Below are 5,261 nucleotides of genomic sequence, written 5' to 3'. Positions count from 1 at the left end.
GTTCATAGTATTATTTACAATAGCCAAAAGGTAGAAAAGTCCCGCATCTTTCAACTAATGAATAGATAAATAAAATATGATAGATCCATATCAGTACTAAAAATGGATAAAGGGGCCGGGTGTGGTGTCTCAGGCCTGTAATCTCAGCCCTTTGGGAGGCCGAGGCAGGTGGATCACGAGGTCAGGAGATAGAGACTATCCTGGCTAACACGGTGAAACACCGTCTCTGCTAAAAAAAAAAAAACAACCAAACAAACAAACAAAAATTGGCCGGGCGTGGTGGCGGATGCCTGTAGTCCCAGCTACTCCAGAGGCTGTCGCAGGAGAATCTCTTGAACCAGGGAGGTGGAGGTTGCAGTGAGCCGAGATCGGCCATTACACTCCAGCCTGGGTGACAGAGCAAGACTCTGTCTCATAAGAAAAAAAAAAAAAAAAAAATGGAGAAAGTTCTGATATATGCAACAACATGGGTGGACCTTGAAAACACTACACTAAATGAAAAAGCCAGTCCAAAACAGTATATGTTACCTGATTTTATTTATATGAAATGTCTAAAATAGGCAAATCTATAGAGAAAGAATGTAGATTAAAGGTTTACTAACACTAGACTGAGGATGTATGGTGGAGAGTGGCTGTTAAGGGAAATGACATTTCGTTTGTGAGTGACAAAATATAAAGCTAGATTGTGGTGATGGTTGTATAATTCTGTATCTACTAAACAATATTAAATAATGTGCTTTAAATGGGTACACTATGTATACAAATTATATCTCAATGTAACCATTGAAAATAAAATTATGATTCAGAAAACAAGAAAAAACTTGAAACAACTTAAATATATCAGTTACAAACTGATAGAATCCATGATGATATATCCAAACAATAAAAACACTCTGCAGATTTTAAAAGGAAAGTGAAGACCTATACTGACAAATAGAGCAGCCCACCAAAAACCACATTTAAGTGAAAAAAAAACAGAGTAGAATAACATATCTAATAAATGGAAAGACAAAGTGGAATGAAGTATGTGTTTATAGTATATTCTCATTTTTGTAAAACAAAAAGTACGTTTTCTTTACATGATACATATGCATTTTGTTATCCAGATTATAACTCATTTATTTTACTACTCTTTACAATCAAACACAGTGATTTTTTATTCTTTTCTTCCCTTTACACTATTAAAGCTCTAAACTCGAGAGTCTTCCAGCAGCATTTGTTTCTTTTTAATACTTCATCGTCGTTCTTAAAATGATCCTACTTCTGTACTTGAGAAGCTGGGTTTCGAGGCACATATCTGAGTGAGCCCACTCTCTAAAAATTTGTGCCAGACAAACGTCTGTTGAGCAGTGGTAAAGTCAGCTGGCAATGAGCAGAATCCCTCAGGCTGAGCAATGTGAAGTGTTTAGCACCATGGTTTTCACAGCCTGCTTGCTGTGGGGTTGAAACGATGAATAGTGTGTGTTCCTTTCCTCTTCCAACTAGAGTTCCCCAACATGACTAGAAATTGCTGTCCTTTTTTCTTGTAAATTTGTTTGAGTTCTTTGTGGGTTCTGGATATTAGCCCTTTGTCAGATGAGTACATTGCAAAAATTTTCTCCCATTCTGTAGGTTGCCTGTTCACTCTGATAGTAGTTTCTTTTGCTGTGCAGAAGCTCTTTAGTTTAATTAGATCCCATTTGTCAATTTTGGCTTTTGTTGCCGTTGCTTTTGGTGTTTTAGACATGAAGTCCTTGCCCATGCCTATGTCCTGAATGTCATTACCTAGGTTTTCTTCTAGGGTTATTACGGTTTTAGGTCTAACATTTAAGTCTCTAATTCATCTTGAATTGATTTTCGTATAAGGAGTAAGGAAAGGATCCAGTTTCAGCTTTCTACTTATGGCTAGCCAATTTTCCCAGCACCATCTGTCAAATAGGGAATCCTTTCCCCATTTCTTGTTTTTCTCAGGTTTGTCAAAGATCAGATGGCTGTAGAGGTGTGGTATTATTTCTGAGGACTCTGTTCTATTCCATTGGTCTATATCTCTGTTTTGGTACCAGTACCATGCTGTTTTGGTTACTGTTGCCTTGAAATACAGTTTGAAGTCAGGTAGCGTGATGCCTCCAGCTTTGTTCTTTTGACTTAGGATTGTCTTAGCAATGCGAGGTCTTTTTGGTTCCATATGAACTTTAAAGCAGTTTTTTTCCAATTCTGTGAAGAAAGTCATTGTTAGCTTAATGGGGATGGCACTGAATCTATAAATTACCTTGGGCAGTATGGCCATTTTCACGATATTGATTCTTCCTATCCATGAGCATGGTATGTTCTTCCATTTGTTTGTGTCCTCTTTAATTTCACTGAGCAGTGGTTTGTAGTTCTCCTTGAAGAGGTCCTTTACATCCCTTGTAAGTTAGATTCCTAGGTATTTTATTGTCTTTGAAGCAGTTGTGAATGGAAGTTCATTCATGATTTGGCTCTCTGTTTGTCTGTTACTGGTGTATAAGAATGCTTGTGATTTTTGCACATTGATTTTGTATCCTGAGACTTTGCTGAAGTTGCTTATCAGCTTAAGGAGATTTTGGGCTGAGATGATGGGGTTATCCAAATACACAATCATGTCATCTGCAAACAGGGACAATTTGACTTCTCTTCCTAACTGAATACCCTTGATTTCTTTCTCTTGCCTGATTGCCCTAGCCAGAACTTCCAACACTATGTTGAATAGGAGTGGTGAGAGAGGGCATCCCTGTCTTGTGCCAGTTTTCAAAGGGAATGCTTCCAGTTTTTGCCCATTCAGTATGATATTGGCTGTGGGTTTGTCATAAATAACTCTTATTATTTTGAGATACGTTCCATCAATAACAAATTTATTGAGCCTTTTTAGCATGAAGGGCTGTTGAATTTTGTCGAAGGCCTTTTCTGCATCTATTGAGATAATCATGTGGTTTTTGTCTTTGGTTCTGTTTATATGCTGGATTACATTTATTGATTTGCGTATGTTGATCCAGCCTTGCATCTCAGGGATGAAGCCCACTTGATCATGGTGGATAAGCTTTTTGATGTGCTGCAAAACAAACAACCCCATCAAAATGTGGGCAAGGGATATGAACAGACATTTCTCAAAAGAAGACATTAATACAGCCAACAGACACATGGAAAAATGCTCATCATCACTGGCCATCAGAGAAATGCAAATCAAAACCACAATGAGATACCATCTCACACCAGTTAGAATGGCAATCATTAAAAAGTCAGGAAGCAACAGGTGCTGGAGAGGATGTGGAGAAATAGGAACACTTTTACATTGTTGGTGGGACTGCAAACTTGTTCAACCATTATGGAAAACAATATGGTGATTATTCAAGGATCTAGAACTAGAAGTACCATATGACCCAGCCATCCCATTACTGGGTATATACCCAAAGGATTCTAAATCATGCTGCTATAAAGACACATGCACACATATGTTCATTGTGGCACTATTCACAATAGCAAAGACTTGGAATCAACCCAAATGTCCATCAGTGACAGACTGGATTAAGAAAATGTGGCACATATACACCATGGAATACTATGCAGCCATAAAAAAGGATGAGTTTGTGTCCTTTGTAGGGACATGGATGCATCTGGAAACCATCATTCTCAGCAAACTATCTCAAGAACAGAAAACCAAACACCACATGTTCTCACTCATAGGTGGGAACTGAACAATGAGATCACTTGGACTCGGGAAGGGGAACATCACACACTGGGGCCTATTATGGGGAGGGGGGTGGGGAGAAGGATTGCATTGGGAGTTATACCTGGTGTAAATGACGAGTTGATGGGTGCTGATGAGTTGATGGGTGCAGCACACCAACATGGCACAAGTATACATATGTAACAAACCTGCACGTTATGCACATGTACCCTAGAACTTAAAGTATAATAATAAAAACAAACAAAAAAAAGAAATTGCTGCCCTATCAAGGTGCCTTTCTCTAATGATCAAGTTTGGTTTTGAATCCAATGAGCACATGTTATTCAGATACTAATTGCTTAAGAAAAAGTTATTGAAGACTAATTTCTTGTTATAATAATGGCTGGTTTATCACAGTATCCTTATACAAACTTACCTAAGAAGTGATCTACACATTTTCGCAGTTACTATTTTCTAAACTCTCATATATTTATGATTTGTAGAATTTTAAAAATGGTAATTTTATTGTTCCTTTTTTGCATTGCCAATTATATTACTAGGTCCATCATCTGGTTATGTTTAATAAACCTCCACAGTCACTTGATATTTTTAACCTGTATGTAAAAATAAGGTAAAATTTTAGCAGTGTGAACTGATTTTCCTTTTTAAATATATAACAAATTAAATACATTTTATTCATTCTAAATTTTAAACAAGTAAATTTATGACATAATCTATAACTTCTAAAAATAAAAGCCAAAGACTATTAATTATCACATATCACATATGAAATTTGATCTTTATAGCAAAGATCAAATGATTAATGTTGCTTTCAAAAATTGATTTGTGATCCTGCTGTTTTCGGATCAATTGATAGCAATTATTTTTGCGCAATCACTTAACAACTGACAGATGCGAAATATTGATTTTTTTTTCAGGTGAGACTTACGCTCCCTTAGCAGCTACAGTAGGAGAAAGAAGTAGTGGCATTTAATTCTAATTTATTCCTGAGAAAGTGGTGACTGACTGCAGTTCATGAAGTCCATGGCAAATGTTAGATGAAATGGTGAAATTATTCAGAAACATTAAAACTAAAAATTAAATTAGAATTCAGAATATTGAGTAATAAATCCCATGCCATTCACATTAGCATTGCCATTTAACTTGATGAAAATTGCCTTAAAGAGACAAACTTATATTGTAAGTACTAATAGGAAGATGTATGCTAATTTTCTGATAGAGCAATATCAGAGAAAGTTGATTATAAAACTATATCAAAAGCATTAGAATTTATATTATTTATAAAACTAAAGAGTTATATAATGTAGTTATAACATTAATCCGGGGTGACAAAATTATTTCATTGCTATTGTCCTTGTTTAGTAGTGTGGTACAGGCCAGGCACAGTGACTCACACCTGTAATCTCAATGTTCTGGGGGGCCGAGGCTGGTGGATCACCTGAGGCCAGGAGTTCGAGACCAACCTGGCCATTGTGGGGAAACCCCATCTCTACTGAAAATACAAAAAATTAGCCAGGCATGGTGGCGGGTGCCTGTAGTCCCAGCTACTCAGGAAGCTGAGACAGGAGAACTGCTTGAA

The sequence above is a fragment of the Papio anubis genome, chromosome 6, assembly GCF_008728515.1.
Source record: "Papio anubis isolate 15944 chromosome 6, Panubis1.0, whole genome shotgun sequence".
Classification (NCBI taxonomy): domain Eukaryota; kingdom Metazoa; phylum Chordata; class Mammalia; order Primates; family Cercopithecidae; genus Papio; species Papio anubis.
The sequence above is the reverse complement of the archived record's forward strand: the minus strand, read 5'-3'. Positions refer to the sequence as shown.